This window comes from Siniperca chuatsi, linkage group LG6 (assembly GCF_020085105.1).
Source record: "Siniperca chuatsi isolate FFG_IHB_CAS linkage group LG6, ASM2008510v1, whole genome shotgun sequence".
Taxonomy (NCBI): Eukaryota; Metazoa; Chordata; class Actinopteri; order Centrarchiformes; family Sinipercidae; genus Siniperca; species Siniperca chuatsi.
The window spans coordinates 22,382,782-22,405,218 of NC_058047.1; the positions used below are offsets into that span (position 1 = coordinate 22,382,782).

General features: G+C 42.2%; 1 long non-coding RNA gene across 2 annotated transcripts in view; it reads left to right on the forward strand.

Annotated features, from left to right (window-relative positions):
* The window catches only part of LOC122878281, a 29,196-nt gene that overhangs the window by 1,460 nt on the left and 5,299 nt on the right, over positions 1-22,437 (forward strand). The window contains exon 1 of one of the 2 annotated variants that reach the window (XR_006378440.1): positions 19,065-19,191. The exons of the other annotated variant lie outside the window; for it this stretch is intronic. This is a non-coding gene — a long non-coding RNA (uncharacterized LOC122878281). Of the gene's footprint in view, positions 1-19,064; positions 19,192-22,437 lie in introns of those variants that run through there. 2 annotated transcript variants of the gene reach the window in all.

Sequence of the window (22,437 nt, forward strand, 5' to 3'; positions counted from 1 at the left end):
TGCACCGTAAATGCCACATCCTTTCTGTTCAACTGTGTGCAGATTAAAATGAGCTGCTGAGGTTGCAGGTGTATGAAATAAAAGCTGCATTTACGTTTGTCAGGACTTCTCAGCTTGTATTTGTGATCAAATTAAAGCCAGTACTGGTAAGTGAAATGCACCTGATTGATAAATTGACTTTAATTGCTTAATTGTGTCTAGTCTGTCAAGCCCACATATCTAAATGACATTTCCAGACTGACGTGCATTAAAATGGGCAGTGGAGGAAGTCATTTAGGCGTAATAGCGATAAATGAGTGGGCTAACTGGCACTAATTACCCATTGTGCATGTATGTGTGTCAGAATGCTTGAGTCTTTGACAGGCTGGGTAGAGACACCTACGATAACACAGCTGTGTCTTATTCCCCTGGGTCTGGGAGTGATTATATTGGAACTGAATGACTCCCTTTTTATTATTGCTTTTACCATTTCTTCATATATTTGCCTTAGATTTCAGTTTTACTTCTTCTCATGTCTAGCCCATTGTGTTCTTTCTGTCTAGTGTGTGGGATGGAGAAATGGAGAGACGGATGGAGAGAATGGACAGACGTCACTGTCAGTTGATGTAGGAGCTCTCAGACACTCACACACTTTCATTCAGCTCATCACAAACACCCCGCTGTCTTCATCTGTCTGTGTGCCATGCCGGTTAGCAGTGGGCGCGTGACGTTATAGGGGAGTAGGATTCCATTGTTTGCTTTTGACGTGCATCCGCCCTCAGCCACGTGTGCATTTTGTGTCGACGTGGTTTTGTGAGGGGACATATTTGTGTATGTGTGTGTGTGTGTGGTTTTGCATGGCAGAGAAGTGAAACCAGCGTAGCCTCAGAGACGGCACCATCCTCTCTCTTTCAACTATAACGTGAAATTCACAGATCGAAAGAGCTCCGTGTCAAGTACAGCCGTCTCACAGGCCCGCTGTTTCTGTTTATGCATGTGTTTTATTTTGTAGCAACAGTTACACTCGTGCCAATAGCAGATATTGCAACCATCTTAGATTCAGGTTCATGGATTATATATTGACAGTGACATTTAGATATTGCACATGAAGAACATAAAACATGTGAGGAATGCACTGCAACCCCAGGAGGCTAACCTGTTTAGACAATAGACCATCGTGGTGGCATTTCACAGGCACATGGCAATTTTGAGTGCCATTCTGCCGACATACTCCTACTTTTCAGCCGTGACTATGCCATGTTAGATGTATGCTGTAGGTGATCGTTGTAAACAAATCCCTGACACAAGGACGGGCCTCGGTGCAGCATGGGTTCTGCCTTTCAAGAGCAGCAGGAAGGACTTACAATGAAACTACTCAGGCTGCTTCCTTTCTGTGCAGAGGCACTGAAAAGGAGGCACAGTGCCAGTTTCTCCTCCTCTAGCCCGAGGTGGGGTTTTTATAGTCAACTGCTCAAGAGTTTGGGAACATACAGAGCAAATAGTTTGATGGGCTGCTGACTGATTGATTGATGACTTTGTCTGTCAAAACACACCACGTTATTATGCTGCTTTTTTGTCATATTCCCAGTGCACAAACTTGCTGCACTTTTTTTTCGCATGCACCGTGCCATGTTGTATGAAACTTCAACATGTATGTTGAAGGAAAGGCACTGTTGCATACACTTGAGTCATTGTGCTCATGCACCTGAAAGCTGTGTTTATTTTCCCCCGCTGCTGTACATGCAAGCTCTGTTTTTTACGTCGGTCCTGAGAGCAACTTCCTGAGGTTCTCTCCAAGCTTCCTGTCTGAGAAGTCAGAGGTTATCTGCGAACCCTGCCCCTTTCAATGCACACAGGTCCATGCAGCTGTTTCCTCTGATGATCATGGATCAGATTGAAACGCACATACATGCACACATTTTCTGGGATTTCAGGAAGGCCACAAAAAGCGTAAAAATCTACTGGAAGAATAGTTACGTTTCTACAAAGTTGCTGTTTCCTTTTTTGCTGGGAGGATGATTTTCTGTGTCTGATGTGTTCCCTAACTTCTCTTTTTCACATCATTGTGAGTTTGGGGTGTAGCCTTGGTCTCAATTCTAGGACAGGAACTATACTCCAAATGGGTGTGTGTGTGTGTGTGTGTGTGTGTGCGTGTCAGTGTGTATCTATGTGTATGTTTTTTTGAACATCTGCTCCTCGTTGGCTTTGTTTTCCCTCCTCTACATGGCCCACCGTTGCACTGGGTGCTGGACTCCCAAGCTGTTCTGCAGAAAAAGAGAGGAAGACAGACATGGAGCGGGGAAGAGACGAAGAGAGAAAATTTCTGCAGCCATTTCAGTAGAGTGTTAAAAGAATTTGATCTCATTGTCAAGGGATTAGATTCAGTTGATTTTTGCAAGCTCTAGTTCTCCGTTCCCACTTTTCTTTATCCCAGTCTCTTTTCTCCTCTTCCCACTTTGTTTTCCTTCCCTCTTCTCTACCTTCCCCCTCAGTGTTTCTCCCGTGGCCTTGCTCGCTCCATCCACCTCCCTCAAGGCAGCAGATGTTGGGTCTGTGTCCAGATGTTTTATGTTTATCACTCTCCAATCACATCTTTAACAAACTCTCAAACAGTAAACATTTACAATGGCGTCTCCTCTCCTCTGCACACACTGACACACACACAAACACATGCAGATAGACTCAGGTATGCACGCACTTCATAGTTTCTATACTGGTTTGAGTCCAACATCTCTGCTGACTTAACAACAAAAAGAGCGCTCTGTCACTCGCGTGCAGCCAGACTCCAACACAAAAAGGAAGTCTTCAGATCTGCTTTTACACTCGCTCCAGAAATCACTCGGTCTTGAAATGCAGTGCTTTCATAGCTGCATTTTTCTTGTTTCAACCAGCCAATCTGCAGACTTTTCTTTCTCTTCTGACTGTTATACATCTGGTGTCTCTGTTGTTTCATATCTGTGTCATCCACAGAAATGATCCTGGGAGGGATTTTTATTGATTTGTATTTTACATTTGACTGAGACATAATAATTCTGTCCCTGCTGCTCTCTCACACGCAGCTACGAAGGGAAGCATTGGCTATTAATATTGAGCAATTCAGCAGTGAGATACCAATAACAAGGCCATAAATAATTCCTTCTGCAGTTCACCTGGCTTTTTTCTGGCTTGGCAGCTTGATAGAACAGGCAGAGAGACAAAGTACATACCTGCACATAGACATGCAGATAAATGCCCATGCATGCTTACACACCTTTGTAACAACATTTATACGATATATATGTGTGTGTGTGTGTGTGTATTTGTACCCTATATACATTAACATCTGTTAAATGTCTAAACAACATATATTTACATTATAACCCCATGTGTAAACTGTATATTCAACATTGCTTCATTGTGTTATTTATACTGCTCATTAATTAAGTTTTGCGCTTTTATTGTATTTTTTTGTTAGTTTTCCTGCTAAATCCCCCAAATGATTGACAAGGTTTCATTTTAAGTTTCACTGGCAAACAATAAGATATAGATATACTCAGTTTTTAGTCATGCTATCAGCATTGGTCGGCTGGACCACCACTTCAAGACTGAAATATCTCAACAGCTATTGGTTGGATTGCCATGAAAAATTGTGCAGACATTCATGTTAACCACAGGATGACTCTTAACGTCTTTGGTTATCCCCTGACTTTTTATCTAGTGCAACCGCCACCAGGTCAAAGTTTTAATTTGACCAGTACTTTGGTTTATGGCCAAATACCTGCAAAACTAATGACATTTCCATCAGCCTCAGCTGTACTTTGTGGTTAGAGCTAATTAGCAAATGTTAGCATGCTAACACGCTAAACTACAATGGTGAACATGGTAAACATACCTGCTTAACATCAGAATGTTAGCTTTGTCATTGTGAGCATGTTATGTTAGTATGCTGATGTTAGAAAGTACAGCCTTGCAGAGCCATTAGCATGGCTGTAGACTCTTAGGGCCGGGTTGTGCTTGAAAATAACTGGTTTGTACAACGTGTTGTTCGACCATGTTGGAAATCCAAAGTGTTTATACGGCCACACTTGAAGGCAGGGTAAAAAGCCAGTCATCCTAGTGAGGGGGGAGATGCGACACTGAGGTTCTTTAGGGGGTTAATACCGCACATTTTCAGGTAGTCTATCCAGGAAGACATTCATAGTGTTGCACTCATTTGTTCATATGAAAGTGACAGAAATAGTTGTGTCAAGAATGAAAAAAGAGAGCTAGAGAGAGAAGTTCAAACCTCGAATCATCTTCCATGAGTGTGAATGTCAGATTGTCGGATTTGGAAAGTTACAGAAATTGTTAGACACAGCCCCCCTAATCTGACATTGTAAAGATGTAGGGGGGAAGGAGGTTTCCAAAGCTGTTTGACCATCCGACAAGTTGTGAGTTTACTTGCACCTTTAGTCTTGATCGGTGACATCAGAGGGATTGTTAAAGGCAAACACTCAAATGTAACCTAAATGTACAAAACATCAGAAAAATCAGTAGTAATGTTTTTAGTACATAGACACATAAGTAAAAGGAACAGGGAGTCAGACAGACAGGTCAGTGGGGAAGAAGCTAAAGGAAAGGCAGACTGTAAGACAGACAGAGCCACAGCAGCTGATACTCCACTGAGTGACAATGATGAACCTCAGGTTGCTGGACTTGACTGCAGGCCCAGGTTCTGGCACAAAGGTGTGACCCTCAGCTTGACGACATGGCACCCTGCTGCCAATTTGGAGGGATTCCCTCCCTCCTCTCCTCTCTTTCACTTTTCCCATCTCTTACACTTTTGTCTTATACAACATGTTCTACCTGTTCTGTTTCTGTTATATCTGGCTGATTGATTGACTTCTGTAGATCAGAGTTTATTACTTCCACAGGCTTTCTGGTCATGGACACAGCTCACCCAACACCTCCTCTTCCTTCCTTATCCCTCTTGGCTTGGACATCAGTCCCATTACTATATCTTACCTCTTTCACTCCCTGTGGTTTCTCCTCCCTCTTGTTGCTCTCCACCCCCCGACCCCCCATCACTTATCCAGGTGATGACATCCATCTCATGTCACGACAGACAGGCTGCTCTATGTGATGTCCAGGTGCTTAATCCTTGAGCCTTTTGACATGCCAGGCTGGGGACATGGAGCCAGGGAGTGAGGCCATCAGACAGCTGGTGCTCTGGGGTACCCCCCCCCCCCACTTAAACACACACATACACACCCATTGTACCTTTAAAAAGATTCCCTCACCTTTAATCCTAACATTAACTCTCACTATTGAACTTACACACACACACACACACTGACTAATTTTAGTGCTGACAGAGCGGCAGGAAAGACTGATAATTAAGCAGATCAGACAATAACAAACAAGAAGAAATCAGGACCTAAAGGCTTACCAGCTGGGGTTTTCATATCTTAGTTTCATATTTTTTCTTTAAATCAGTTTTTATTTGTTCTATTTAGTTTCATACATATGGGTTAGTATATATATACAGTATATATATATATATATATATATATATATATATATATATATATATAGTCCCATCCAGGACAGTAGCAGCACATTTAGTCTGTAGACAGACCAATAATAAAAACAATTCATAAGTCACAGACAATAGGAAAGCTTTCCTCTCTGTGCCAGCAGTTGTACTTGGCTCGTTTGTCCAAAATTTATAGCGGAGTTCTGATTGAGCCTTTTTCTGCTGAGTGACTAAAATTAGTAAGCGATGACTTTCCTCCTCACACATGTACAATGCTGCTGGCAACATCCTTACATCTGCCTGTACATGACAGGAAATAGCAAAGAGTTTAGCCTCAGTGCTTATTGGATGTACTTACCATGGTGGAACATGTGTTTATGGTTGATAAAGCATCAGTGCTAAACAGGACTGTGAATCCACATGCTTGCATAAAAAGAACACACACACACACACACACACACACACACACACACACACACACACACACACTTATTAATTCCACTTAGTGATTCTGAGAAGGAGCAATGCTCCCCATAAAGTACTGAGTCATGAGTATAGCGCAGAATTCAATTATTGTTTTCCCTCTAGTCTCTGAGCTTGATTCCCATCAGACACACACACACACACACACACACACACACACACACACACACACACACACACACACACACACACACACACACACACACACATGCACGGTACATTTTCCCATCAACACATCACTATTATCCAATGCTGTTTAGTGGCTAATGAATTTACATGCCCACCAAATGATGCGCTTCTTTACCACACGTATAAAACACAAGGTTTGAGTGTGTGTTGGGCAAGTGTGTGTGTCTGTCTGCCCTTGGGTATATCAGTAATGAAATAAAAAGGCTGATTTCATGGTAACTGCTTACAATACAAGTCCCATCCCATCAATTGGCCATTTCCCATAGTTTATTGTTTTAAATGGCTGGAGTGGAGAGAGATAGAAGGATAAAATCTAGAGATTAGAGGGAAAGGAGAGAAGAAAGGTTTAGAGGAGGCAGAAGACTTGGTTGACTTAGATGAGAAGATGGACAAATTATGAAAGAGTCATATTTATTTGTTAGAAGTCAGAAGGGATTTCCAGAAAGTTTAGTCACTCGCATAACTGGAAATTTAACAGTTTAACTGCTTGAAATCTTGGTTTGGTAGAGCCCTTGTTTGTCCATGAGCAGGGCAAAATGCCAAGAATTACTTTCAGATGTGATTTACCCCTAGTTGGCTTGAGCTGATGAAGACAGTAGGGTTGAAAGTGAAAGGGAAAGACAGAAAAGCGAGAGGACAGAGAGAAGGTAGATGGGTAGAAGATGTGGGGGGTGTTTCAGATCAGAGGAGGAGGAGGGGTGAGATGGGATGATGAGGAGTGGGGCGAGAAGGGAGGGGAAATCCCTCAGGGAGGTTCATCTGTCCACATATGTAATGAAAAGATAGTCATCCATGTACCCGTCTAATGTAGTGTATCGATGAACAGCTAACAGCCTCTCTCTCGCTCTCTCTCTCTCTCTCTCTCTCACTCTAATTACTTGTGTTTGCAGTGAGGTTACAGGCTTTGTTGAGGTCTCCCTGCCTGGAGGCAAACCGAAGCCTTTCAACTCTGTGGCTTGTGGACCACCCTAGCCCACACTGGTATGCACTCGATCCCCCTCTATCCCCGGCTCTGTAGCAGAGGTCAGAGGTCAGAGCTGGCAGGTGATTGGATGTTGTTGTGGTAAGGGAATACTGGGCCGCTAAGTGCTGTAAAAACACCAACTGTCTCTGATATTACTGGCCACAGGCCTTTAGCCTACCACTGTGTGTGTATGTGTGTGTGTGTGTGTGTGTGTGTGTGTGTGTGTGTGTGTGTGTGTGCGCGCGTGTCTATGTATAGAGGTCAAGAAGGGACAAGAACCAGATATTTGTCTTGAACTAGACCTTCTGAACACACACCCCACCTGGAAATTAACAGGATCCATGTGTCTGTGTGGACACGAGTCTGTGAGTGTGTGTGTGTGTGTGTGTGTGCATATGAGATTTTAAAAAAGCCACATTGCTAGTATTTAAAAATATCTTCAGATCATATCTGCCATTAAAATAAGTTATAGTTGGAGCCTTAAACAGACAGACAGTAACAGTTGGACGTGCACACACATTCAGACAGTTTAGGTGCTGGAGAAGTTAAGTCAGGGGAATGCAGACAGACTCTCCAGTAATGTTTTTGATGACCCGGCTGTGGCCACCACATAAACTAGCATGGCCGGTTGAGCTGTGTGTCGGAAGAGAGTGAGAAGAGACAGGCGGGAAGTGGTAGAGGAGAAAAGTTTTTAAAAAATGAACTAAAAAACGTTCCCAGGTGGAGTTTCCAGGTGGTTGCTAAGTAGTTTTCTAGGCAGTTGCTACAGTGTAATCAGTATAAAATCTGAAAAAATGCATGAAACTTGTGATGGAACTGTGATTTCTCTAAAAGTAGGACAGATATGAAAAAACTGATACAAACTAATAGAGGTTTAATGTTAGGTTAAAGTTTGGCAAAAACTGGCAAAAAGAATTTTGTGTGAATTTCATATCCGATTGCTACAAAAATTCATAGCACGCTTTCCTTCTATTAGTTGCACAATTTGATGTGCACAATTTTGTAGGTGGGAGGAGTAGGACACAGAAAAATGAAAGGCTTGAAATAATAATACATGTGTGCATTGCAAGCACACATAATGAATAGAGTGAGTCTGAAGAAAAGGTACACCCTTGCCTTTTTTGTCTCTAAAACCGATCGACTTTTGAGGTATTTGTGTGTGTGTGTGTGTGTGTGTGTGTGTGTGTGTGTGTGTGTGTCAGCGTATACGTGAAGGTGGCTGCTCATGGATGACACGTGACATGACATTTGTTGAGCATGTACTCAGAATTTGGTAGACAGATGAATGAGACACACATACACACACAATCAGTGTTTTCGGCTGAAGGTTGCGGACTGAGAGGATTCACTAGTAATTATGGGTCTATTCTCATTACTCTTCATCCGAAGGCTAAAGTGCTCTCTTGGCGCTCCCTTCTCCACTTTAGTTTGATTGAAAAGACTCTCAAGTAGACACAGTTTCCAACATGGTTTAGCTGAAACACATACACAGACACACACATACTTTGTTAGCATGCAAGTGCACAAAACACACATGCAAACACACACCACAGCTGTTGTAAAATATTTTTTATAAGCACAGAATGCTCTCTTGGCAGTGCCTCAGCTCCCCAAAGTTCAAGCACCCTATAGTTGATATCCTGGGTTAATGCCAGACTGACTCACTGCTCTCTGTCTCTCTTTCTCTCTCTCTCTCTCTCTCTCTCTCTCATACACACACACACACACACACACACACACACACACACAAACCCGTACACAGCCCCAAAGCTTTGATTGTTCAGTGCTTTTGCCAAATGTTTCACTGCAACGGGGAACTAACTGCAGCCATTTCTCATGTAAGCTCACTCTTTCTCTCACCCTTTCTCCACTTCTCAGCCTCGACTCTCCCTCCGCTGTGTGCAATAAATAATCACAAAGTGAAGTCCAATAATTAGCTGGCATAGGTGTGAGAGGGCTATCAAGATGAGGGAATACCCACAGGAATGAGATGATATAGGGGAAAAGAGTGGAGAATAAAAGGGTAGACCGAGGGGAGTAAAAGATCAAAAGGCGATGGAGTCATGCAGACACGGCAGCCCGTCGTAGCAGCCAAACAAACCCAGTGACCCCTCTTCTCGGCCCAGTGCTTTCCCTCTCTGATCTTCTCCTCTTTTGGCAGCAACAAGACCTCTCCATCCTAGCCAGGCCCTGCCCATCCTCTCTTAGCCTCACCTAGCATACCAAATCATGGTCCAGTCCAGCAAAGCAGCATGAGCCAGCCCCGCCCGACCACTCACCCAACACTGCAGGAGGCAAAGCATGGAACCTCTGCTGCTCATATGGAGTACTGGAAAACTTTTATAGCTCCATAATATTTAAACCTCTCCCTTCAGCTCCCCATTTTTTCTCCTGTTATGAAGCAGTCACATTCTTTCTACATGTGCCACAGATGTTCTGGCTTTATTGTAGCACTGCCATTGCTATCTTATTTACTTTCTTTGCTTTCTCTTTCTCCATCTTCACCCCTCGCACCCACTTCACCGCAACCTCCACCGCGTGCTGCCCCCTTGTCTCGCTGGCTTGCTGTAACAAAATCAGGGGCTTAGAGAGCAGTCAGCGCCAAGATCCTCCACAATGCAAAACAGATGTGTGACACACACATATACACACAAACACACACACACACACGTGGAAGAGCAGCCTGGAGCATTTCGGGCCAGAGGGTGGAGAGAGAAGTAAGCAGAAACAGCTCTGTTGCTAGGATACAGCCAAAATAAAACAGACCCGGAGAGCTGCAGTCTCTAGCTGAAACAGGCTGTCTGTTTCACACACACACTACTAACTGTCAAGATTGGAAAACAATGTTTTGAGAGAGTCCTGGGAAAATAGACTGGTTGAACCTTTCATAAACTGTTGTGTCAGATTTCTTGTACTCGTGTCTCATGTTCAACTCGAGTTTGTTCACTATCACGTAAAAAGATGCAAATAGTTGGCTTTGGCAATCTGTTGCTGATTATGTTTCAGTGTAAGGTGACTGTATGTGAGTTTAGGAGTGTGTGCATTCATGTGTGTGTGTGTGTGTGTGTGTGTTTGTGGAGAGTTGAGGAGTTCAGGCTTGCTGGTACATGCAGGTGTGTGTGTGTTGTATTCAACAGAGGAAATCTCTTACTGATTGAACTGTTTTCAAGGGTGCTTATTGTAGCCAAAGGTCTGCTGTCTTCCTGATGGAGAGAGTCAGATACCAGCAGCAGTGTGTGCGTGTGTGTGTGTGTGTGTGAGAGAGAGAGAGAGAGAGAGAGAGAGAGAGAGAGAGAGAGAGAGAGAGAAAGGAAGAGAGAAAATGTTGGTGGCTGTCTGTCAGTGTCTGACAGCTTGTCCATCCAATTTATTCTGTCTTTTTTGTCTCCCCCTCTCTCCCTCTTTAGCAGTGTTACATTCATGGTTGTTAATTACATGTGTGCTTTCTAACCCTCCTCAGAATGAAGGTCTGCAGGAATGTTTATTTCCTTGTTCTCCAGAACAGGTGCTATCTTCTTGGAAATCTCCTGATGGCTTTAAGCACACACACACACACACACACGCACGCACACACACAAAGCCAAGGGGGATTCCTGGGACTAATGTTTAACAGGGAGAAATTGGACGGCACCATCAATTTTAGCTCTTTGTGCAGACACTGTGGTTTACTCTAGATAGCCGGGCCAAGCCTCAGAGATAAGACGACTCTCGGCCTGCCTGTGGGAAAGATGAAAGCATTCTCTTTAAAACTGACTTTCTGTCTCTTTTCCACCCTCTTTTGCCATAAGTGCACTATGTGTGAATGTGTATGTGAGAGGGCAAGATTGTGTGAGCAGGTTTAAAACTTTAAAAGCAGTTATGTGTCACAAAGATTTTTTTATTAGTCGTACAGTTGTACCCTTAAAGTTGGATACATGTTTATACATAGTGACCAAAGCCTTAGCATTACATTCATCATGTCGAGTGCACCGCACTCTCTACAGGCAAATTAACAGTCGTTTAAATATCCTTTCAAATATGTGCCATTTTGTGGATTAAATACATAAACCATCTTACGTGATGAAAACCTGTTTACTTTAACTGAAACATTTTCAGCCTGCCCGGATTGTGCAGCTGGGCATCATCATGTTTTCCATGTTTGCTCACATGCTGTGCATTGCCAGTGACATATAGAGATCATGGAGAAGTATTTGAAATACTTTTAAATATTTCTGAATCCTACAGTCTTCACAACTCATCATATCATAGTTAAATACTACTTTAAAAGTAAGGGAAAGAGCTTTTCTGGGTTATTTCAGTGTATTCACCTCAAAGTCAGATTTTGCAGGTATGTTTCAGATCAAGTGTGGTGGTTAATCTGTAACTTGCCATGCCAACCAAGACACACACACACACACACACGCACACACACACACACACACACACTTATGCACAAGTACATGTGCATACACACTCATCTACGCCCATACACAAACAGACCTACCATGGTGAGTGCTGTGAGTAACTGTAGATTACAGAGCTGTCAAACTGGGTGCTGGAAGGAGGCAATTAGATCAGGGGATGTCTTGCAAATGGGCTGCCTGACCCCAGACACACACACAAGCAAGCAGAAACAGAATTTCTCCGTTACTGCCTGAACCTTGCCCCAAACAAAAGCAGAGTAAATATAAGGCTGCCCTTAGGCTCCAAGGACTGTGTCTCACACATACACACTCAGACCAGGGTGCAGGATATGCAGAGGCATGTACCACACTAAGCCCTGACACACAGATATGAAAAAGATTCCACTGGAAAACCACTGGAATATTGTACGATTTGTCCCAGGATCTCCTAACTATTAGTAAACACTGTGTGTGTTGTGTGTGGCCATGTGCGAATCTGTGTGGGTGTGTGAGGATATATATGTGTTTGTGTGTGTGTGTGTGTGTGTGTGTGTGTGTGTGTGTGTGTGTGTGTGTGTGTGTGTGAATAAGTGGGTATGTGCCTGTGCACACATTTTAGGCAGACAGAGGATTCATTGTGATATGGTTGTTTCCCTCAAGGCGCTGGAATCTGGCACATTGTCTTTGTCGGAAACTCAAACCATTTACAACTCTCGACTTGTTTTGATCCTTTCAGAAAATTCCATTTCCTGCGGTCGTTTGGGGAGTGACTGTAGAGAAGCCTCTGGAAGGAAAAGCCTCATTATGGCTTCAGTGTGAGTTGGAAGACTTGACTTGAAGGTCAGTGCCAGCCTCACCGCTGTAGTTTCCCATGTATGAGAATGAATTGTGGATGAATAGGTGACCCTTAGATAAGAAGAAAACCCAGCTTGGGATGTTTGGTGCTGGATGGACAAACACAACCTGTTGAGAGGAAGGCTTCTTTGGGTTCACTTGTCAGCATAATCAGTTTGATCATGAGGATGATCTTGTTATAAATTGATAATCATTGATTTAATTACATTTTTTTTTCACTAAATCAAAATGTAAGTTAACTGCAGTGTAAAGGAATAAAGACTAAACCACCTGTTTTGGGGTTTTCCTGAACCTTCCATGTGCAGTCCTTTTATAATTGTTTTCTAATCCCTGGCCTCGCCCTGCTGGTCAGTCCAGCTTCAGTTTTCCACAGCCACGCATGCAAGGACAAAATCTTCAGTCAGACATTGGTGGAACCAACCCAACTCAGTTGAGGAAAAAAACAAACAAAAAACACACATATATATACATACATATATATACATGTATATATGTATATATACAATTATTTAAGGTTAAGGTAATGAACTACTGTCAGCACATTAAAATAATGGTGATCTGGGAAATAAGAGCGCCTATTTGTATCCAAATGACAAACCATTTCTCTGTATTTTCAGTATGAACTCTTTAACCAGCAGCTACATGTTGGATGTTCAGTAAAACATTGGACACAGAGTGGTAAGGACCATGCGCCACAGACAGTGTGCACATGTCTCAGAATTGTTAGCGTGTGCATTTTGAGCAACAACACGATGATAACCTGGTCGTTCACAGCGACACACTTTAGTGACAACTCAATTACAGACCCAGTTTACTAAAGACAAGTGACAGTGTGAAACTCGGATCATCCTCCAGCCTGTTACACTGACAAACACCAGCAGTAACACAGTGGTTTTTATTCATGTGTCCTTTTGTAGGTTTGTATGTGTAAATGTGTGTTTTTGTATGTGATGTAATGTCTGAAGGAGCACTCCAGAGCGCCACTGCTCCAGAAATACAACCAGTATGATCTCAACTGATATAAACTTTATGGACAGTGTGAATCAAGGAACTGGAGCAGAGAAAAGGAAAGAGATGGAGTGTGGGAGTTAGGGGGAGGGAGAAACACTACATGGCCAAATGTATGTGGACAGATATCCTTTCCTCATACAGTAGGCTATTTTTGTTTGTTTTTTGTCAGTGGCTGTTCTTCATGGTTTCGGTCAGGCCTAAAAGTAATCCCCAAAAGTAACGCCAAAACATCTCAGTCACCCCCCTTGTGACTCGCTGCAGTATAGGTCATAAACCCCGCCCCTCCATGTTAGCTGAAGGGACATGGGCCAAACTAAAAACTCAAAGTACTTGTCATTTTAGGTAGTTCTTATCCCGCTGATGTATGTTCATGTGTTCATTTCTCTGATAAGTTTGGTTTTAATTAGTTATTTGATGCTATAAAAAGGAGGGTTTACATCATGATTGACAATTGAGGCCAGCTCGCGATTGAGTCGGCCAGGTGAATGGGTGGGACCTCGACACCGCAGCTCCAACACCGATCACTAATGCGTAGACTCCAAATGACTTCACCAGCGCAAGATGGTAGCTTCCGTATCCAGGATATTTTGGTTTCATTTTTGTACAGCAGGTGGAAGTGGAGACGCGTCATCCATCTTTACATAAAGTCTGTAGTCCGACCTCATTAAGCCTATTTGTGTTTATTTGACATTTGCTTCACTTCCTCATTGTTTGGGGTTCCACTGACACCGTAGCAGACTTCTGAAACATGTCATTAATTCAAAATCATGTTCATATGTTTAATTCTCGTAAAATTAAGTCACAAAGTATCAAGATGATGCACAATGTTAAATATGTTTTTGGAGCTTTTAAATAAGGCCCAAGGTCTCCAGATACCCAAACAGAACATTAGGAGTAGGCTGCCATTCATCCACAAGATCGCTGCAGCAAGTTTTTCTTTCAAAGCCTTCCCAGAAGAGTGGAAGCTGGTATAGCAATATATTACAGTAATGCCTATGGTTTTAGAATGATATGTTCAGCAATCAAATATGGGTGTGATGTTCAGTTGTCTACATGCTCACATACATACATATGTAAACCCTTGTGTACGCACACACACACCCCATCCCATCAGGCTCTGATGGGGAGAACAGGTCTGGTGAAGGGGATTCTCCGAGCAGGCCGCCTGTCAGAGTGTGGGATGATCACGCGCCTTGTTTAGCTCAGACATGGTTTTCAAGTGTATTTCTGTGCACTGTGTATGAATGGGTGTTGGTCATACGTGCCCATATGCAGATGTGAATGCTGGGTTTGTGGCAGAAAGAAGTAGAGAGATCCACGAGAGAGAGTGAGAGAGAGAGAGAGAGAGAGAGAGAGAGATTATTTGTGTGTGACAGAGGGTAGCCTGTATCTGTAGCGTGTGACACACAGTGCTCTCTCTGCAGCAGCCAGGCCACAGTTTAGGGACTTGTGCCAAGGGACAGAATAGCCTGTCTGTTTCCTGCCTCTTACTGAACGCTGATTGACAGCAGGGCTTCTTTGTGTGTGTAAATGTGTGCATGCGTGACTCTGTTTCTGTGTGTGTATCAAACTGACAGATTGACAGAAACACACCACACATCGCATGAAGAGGGATGTAAAGAAGTTGCCATCTCCACAAAGGAAAGACACCCTGCCTCCTGTCAAATTGTCACTTATTTAACAGTGTGTTTATCTGGTTTATCTGGTCTTTTTGTTCTTTCCACACACACAAAAACACACATGAACACTGGGGAACACATGCATGCAATTCACACACTCTCAAGTAACCAGTCAGCCTCCGTTTAAATAAACAATTTCTCCACAGAACATACTGCAGTTTATTTATTCAGAGTGTCAAATTGCACACATGAACATACATATGTGCACAAACACACATCCTGGTCTCAGCTGTCATGTTTCTGGAGTGTCAGGTTGTGAAGAGCAGAAGTAGCTGCCTCACCTCTGACCTCTCTGCGGTCTCTCGAGGACACGAGGACTGTAGACGCACAACATGTGTATCTGCGATTACAGCATTCAGACACAGGAAGGCAGAGATCAATGTAGGAAGGGTTAGACTGTGTTTGTGGAGGTCAAAACATCTGCAAAGGAGATAAAGCACAGATGAAGATATAAAAAACAGATGCATACAGGAACAAAGTATAGGGTTAAGGATGTGGCTGAGGAAAAGCAGAAGTAATGCTGGGTGTGATACAAGTCTGTTTACCACATCATTCGAACTGGACAAGAGATTCTGTGTACCTTTTTTAGAGTGGCTCAAATAATTTTGTCCTTTTTGAGGGTGAGCACGTAAGAAGAAATCCAGTCATTGAAAATGACTTTTTATTGATGCACTGGTTGACTCAAAAACTAGAGATTAACTGTAACGTATTGGAAATCCGATGCAAGGGTCAGAGATTTGGCAACATTTATAAAGAACTGCAGATTTAACCCAATTTACGTGTGAAATTTGGAAATTGCCATGTCGGACCATTGTTCACAACGCTGCCTGAAATCTTTACATTGCATTAGCAGTCATTAAAATGCAAAGAGGTATCCTAAAATATGCTCGTGGCACCATAAACCTCACTACTAAGAAGAAGGCGACATGTGCACTGACAGTAAATTTAAAGAGAAGAGCAGTCAACACAAGACAAGTAATGCTAGCATGAGCATTGAATGCTACTTCAAAAACACATTGGCCCCAACTCCAAATGAAGGTGAAACTGTTACTGAAAGCATGTGCTATTTTATTTATCAAGTCCTAATTGCAGCTGAATTGACTCACATTTTTTACTTTTCCAGCAAACACAAAAGGATGTAGGACACAAACCTTTCAAGAATGATGCCTGTTTTTATGGCTTTATACCTGTGTCGAGCAAAACTGTTGATATTTTTATACCTGAATCTTTACTGATATTTTATATTTGCAGTCTTTATATTTCCACTCTTTCCAACTTTGTACTGTAGCTGCTGCACAACAATTTCCCTCAGGTTAAATGAAGTTCTATCTTATCGTATATCTTATCTTAAAACAATATCCAAACAGGCACATATTTGGTGGAGCTCAAGGTGTGGTTTATGTGTTTTTATTAACAAGAAAGGCTGAAGGAGAGATGAGAGAGGAGAGAAAAGAAGTGGAGACATGAACTATAAACAACAGAAATTGGACACATCATTGAGGGCAGCTGATAGTCCCCCCCCCCAACCCGCTCTGCGGCCCCATCCACTCCCTGCAGTGAGCCCCCAGACATTCACAGAAGGTCTAAACAGGAATCCCCCACAGCCCCACGACAGACAGACTGACTCTGCATGGTCTGTATCACACACACACACACTGAAACACTTACGCACACACTCAGACCCAAAAACACACATGCATTCACACGCAGGCTTACAGACGACACTGAAATAGTCCCAGTCTGGGGTATTACCATACACACAATATCATCCACTTATATCACGCTGTAGCACTATATGGCTTTACCACATGCAGTCATTTATAAAGAAAAAGAAGTGCTTGTTGCTTCTGTATGGCTTTTCCCTCTGATATATTTGCCACAATCATCTTCATTTCAACTTTTCAACCTCCACTCACTTTTTCTGACATTGGTCTCATCTATCTTCTCTGTTTTTCTTTTGCTCCCTCTTCCTCTGTTTTAATTTCTCTTTCACTCTCTCTCATAATACCTAAATCCATACAGTAATACACTCCTGGAAGCACTTTTCTCACTGTTTACGTCATCAGTTTACATTATCTCAGCCCTCCCACATTTCACGTCGACACTGGTTGATGCAAGTGTCTGAGTGACAGAAAGTGCAGATGAAGGAAAGGTCAGGGGTTCCTCAGCCTATAGTTCCTGACATTGCATCACCTTCCACAGCAGTGCCGATGTGCTTTGGTTCCCCTCAGTGTTCAGTGAAGCACCACAGCAACAAGGAGGGGCTTTCTTCCACCCTTTCCCCTCAACATTTGCATGGCACTCACTGTTAGGGATTTCCCTTAAACACAGAATACCACATACTGTAAGATGACACACGGTATGTAAGGGAAATGTATGGTCTCTTGAAGCCAGAGATTGGAGCACTACATTTAAAAATTTTTAATTTGGGAAAACACCTGCAGGAGCATATTTTCTGGTGTAGGATTCAACACTTCAACAGAATAAAGATTATAAGAAGGAACTCAAGCTCCCTAATTATCCCCATGATAATTCATTACTAAGACCACTGCTGTGTTTCCCTGAGAATGTGGCTGTTCTCAATCCATTGTAATCGGTGAAATCCCTTCCAGTCCTCTTGTATACAGCTCTTCAATGAGTCCTGTAGAGATTAAATGTATCTATTGTATCTTGATTGTGGCTTTAATCTACAATAATTTGATTATCTCTACAGATCTTGTTGGACCCAAATATATACTGAATGTAATCTGAATATCTTGCTCCATTTGGCACATTGTGGTAAGTCATTTCATGACTTCGTAAAAGCTGAAGCATCTTCATCTTAGGATGATTCAGTGGTTTTGATCAGTGCACAATTACTCAAGCATTAAAGAGCTTTGGTATGTTATCAGCAATGAAACTAACAGCGCTAACAAAAGACTGGATGGCATCATCAGAGACGTCCAGAAGACAAAGAAAACCTTAGGTTAGCTTAGCTTAGCATAAAGACTGGAAACAGGGAGAAACAGCTTGTCTGGCAGTGTCCAAAGGTCACAAAATCTGTATGCCTACACCTCTAAAGCTCACTAAATAATTAAAAAGAAATAATTTGGCAAAATGACCTTGTCCAACTATCAATTGTTGTTTCCACACATTAGTTTTAGTATGAACTAAACAAACAATTAGTGAGCTTTGGAGGGCTGGTAGGCAGATTTTGTGACCTTCGCACAGAGCTAGGCTAGCTTTTTTCCCTTGGTTTCCAGTCTTTATGCTAAGCTAAGATAACCTTCTCCTTCTGTAGTTTCATATTTACCATATAAATATGAGAGTGGTATCAATCTTCTCATCTAACTCTTGACAGGAAAGCAAATAAGTGCATTTCCCAAAATGCTGAACTATTCCTTTGTTATGTCCCAGACCACAATAACAAGTAGATGAAATGAGTGGCGTTTCACTGTTATTGCCAGTTCAGGCTGACGTTCGGTTCAGCACAAGGCTGCGGACAGATTTGCTATGTCATGATGGCTGCTCAGGACACATGATCCTCTCCGCAGCATGCACCCTGCTGGTCAAGAATGCTGTCTATTTCCAGTTGACCTGCCTTGACAGCTAGTTATATACCCAGGTTATGCGATTAGGCCTGCCAGAGCGGAGGAAGAGTAGTATGAGGAAGATGAGTGTGGGGTTTCCTGGGAAGCTCCCAGTCAGACATCTGCTGCCATCATTCTATCACCCTCCTACTCCCTCCCACTCTTTCATCACACTGTCTGTCTATCTCTTACGTGCCCTCTTTCTGTCTCAGTGTCTCAGAAATGGGTCTTTGTGGTGAGCACCAGCGCTCCGCTGAATAATTCAAAGAGCAGGGACAGACAGTGGATTAAGTCCCTGTAGAGGAGGAGGACGAGGTGGTGTGATGAAGAGGGAGGACAGAGGGGATTTTAAACCATTAAACACAAGGCACAAGGAGCTTAGGGGAAATTCATTGACGAGGGAGCTCGGTGGGCAGCAGTGGGATGGGGGGGGGTTACTGTCAAAACAGAAAAAGAAAGGGAGGAGAGAGGCGAGAGTGGCCAGCATGTCACATGACCGTCGGGAGATCCCTGAGCAGAGCTGATCACATGACTGACTGGAAATGCACCCTGGTCACTGAGAACTATTCCCCGAAGTTAAGTCTGTGTGCGTGAAACCAGGCTTCTCGTGCTTGTCCTTAATATGGATAATATTGTACAGCAACTGAGATTGTCATGAATTACGTGACATTAATACATCAAGTATCTTTATCTTTACTGTCATATAATAATACAAAGTAATTACATATATGTGTGTATATATGTGTGTGTATATATATATATATATATATGACCACCTTTATATATATATAAAGTATAGAATAGAGAAACAGAGAAAGGTAGTTGCTAAGAATAAATAGATATTAAAAAGATAAATTGTGGGATTTTGACATTTAAAAATTATAGTATACACAGAATTCAAATGAAAAATATGTTTCCTGCTATTTAAAACACATTCAGTCAACCATGACAGTAGAAACAAAGTGAAAGATACCCTTCAGATGTCTGTCTGAATTTAAGCGTTGGCAGCTGGTATGACAAGAGGATTTTGCTGAAGCAAAGCTGCGTGTTTAAACGTCAAAGGTGCAGGGAGTGTTGAGTTAGTGTGACTGATCACAGTCTAAACCAGGGTAATTCTCTTTCTTCTTCTGCTGTTGCTGGACTTTTGGGCCAGCTGGCTCACGCCCACTCAGTCACACACAAATGCACAATCTCACACACCAAAACAGCCAAATCGTCATTTAGAGTTCAGTGTGCTTATAGTTCAGAAAGTCAGGGGGATTTGATCAGTGGCCTTTCTTAGAAAAACTGTTTTTTATAATGTAAAATCAAATTAAATGAGCTCTGAGTTGAGGCTTATTGCTTAGCCCGACTACTTTCTTAGTTCCTCTTGAATGGTATATGTTGGTCTGTAGGCTGAGGTCACTGTGGCGAGTGACTAACCATTCAGTGGCTGTATGTAGGTTTGGGATGAAGAGGGTTTGATCAGTCCAGTTTCAAGTGTTTGTGTGGTGTTTTGTGACGTTTTACTCTGCTGGTTTTAAAGCAAGTCTGGCTGTTCTCACTCTCATATTTTAATAAAAACCTCAAAAAAGTCCAAAGATGCCAGATTCATAGTGAGATTAGAATGTCTTTATTGAACACAACATGAGACTGTTAGTGTAATGTAATGTCAAGTGCAGTGTGGTTTAGATAATGATGATGTCATGTTTTGCAATCTAACAAAATAAAATATGAAAAAAAAATTATATAATGTAAAAGTACAGGACTGATGAGCATGGCTATAACATGGCTATAACAAGTGATTGAGAGTAGCATCAAAATACCAGAGATTTGTGGCGGACTCTGCCACTACCAACAAAAACTACCATAAAGAGAGATAATTATTGAATTTAAATACATTGAATGACTTTTGTACAAAAACACAGACCATAAACGTATAGAAATGGGTAAAATCGGGATTATAAGTTAAAAATGTTTTATACAAAAATTACTTTCTCTCTCTCCCTCTTCATGGGACTTGACATAACTATCACGTGTAAACAGTAATAAAAAACGTTTCAAAATATGCTGATGAATAAAATACAACACAGTTCCCTTACCTTAGAAACTATACCACTTTTTCATATGACATACAATGGTGAGTAAGACATTAGTAACAATGGTTTAAAGGTTGTGCAGACGTGAACTTTACTCAGTTTCATGGGAAATTTCATGCTTGGCCCTGAGTCTTGCTCATAACCAGTTGAGACAGTTCATGCTGAGGCTGGTCGAGCAGCAATCAAAGCCCTGTGCATTCTGGGAGTGTGGCTAAATACACACATTGCAACCATACCTGCACAGTTCGTTGATGGACTTTATGGCCCTTCTCTGAGCGCAGCGCCTTCAGGCTTTGTAGCAGGGGATGAAAAATGCACTCAGCATGAAAAGATGTTAAATACTTTCCAAGCACACACGTCGGTTTGTGTTCCCTGGAGGACGTCCGCACATTAGTTTATAAGTCCATAGTGGGAATCTGGTGTTTGCTTTAGTTCCGGGTGGGTTGCGCTCTGTGTGTGTGGGTCGGTGTTTTAAGGCCAGTAGCTCCAGAAACAGGACCGGGCAGGACCACTGTGTTTTTAAAAGGAAGCCATGTAGCTGTTGTTGCTCTCATCTCCAACATGTTTCTGTAAAAGAATGAGAATTATGGAAAAAGTATCCCCTGGTTCTAGGTAAATGTAGGTGAGGTAAATATGCATAAGTGTTACATAAGCTTACTGAAATACACGTAACCAGTGTTGGTTTCACAGCACCCACTGTTGTTTCAGCACATCAATAAGAAAGAGTCGCTCCACAGATGCAGACCTCTAAACATTGGGCTGCTGTGAACAAATGTGGGCCAACATCACTGCAATGAGCTGAATAAAAAACAGAACAGCTCTGTTGTGTCCGCCATCAATCAGACAGACATCTGGCAGTGATTAATTTTATTAAACTGCAGTGTATTTCAGTTTAATACCTGCTCTCCTCTGTCTCTTCTCCATCTTCCTTCATCCCTATCTCTTTTTCTTTCCCTCTATCATAATTGAAGTGAGCTTCTCCTCTCCTATGTAACCCATTGCTTGTCCCACAGCACTAAAGTGTCGTTTGGGCCGCAGCTTAGGCACTCTGTGTGCTCTATGCTGCACTCTAACTCTTGCAGATCAGCAGAAGCCCAGATTAGACAAATGAATAATTCATTTTATTGCCTTAAATGCAGTTTGTGGTAAAAGACAGTTATAAATCCTATTAGGCTTCTGACCCTGTTCATTTCACTGTTGTGACTTGAGGATCTTGCTGTGACCAACATGATGGCTGAAAGTTGTTCAAAGCATGTGCAAGTGCAAAGTATTAAGCTTGGATTATTCTTTCTTATTTTTCTTTCTTATCTTTGTCTCTCAGTCTCTCGCTCTCCCTTTTGAGGTTAATTTTTAGGACCAAATAAGGTGATGACTCTTCATTATTCCTTCCAGTACTCAAGGACAAGTGAGACATGTATGGGTGTGAGTGTATGTGTGTGTTTTATGTCCTTGATATTAACAGTCTTGTATACAAATGGTGGAAAATAGCATTATGTTTGGCAGAGCAGTTGTAGCAAATTCTCTCAAGGCCAAGACAAATACAAAGATTTTCTGCTCTTCCCTCTGATCCATTTATATAATAATGGATGTCAACATATTAAAGTGAATTAAGGTCAGGTTGGTGTTAGCCATCATCATCAATTATTGATCTTTAATAATTGATGCAGGTGATGTTTAGTGTGGCTGATATTAAGATAATGGGTTGATGCTGCCCAAGTGGATCAGAATGTTAAAATGTTTTTCCTGAGTGTGTG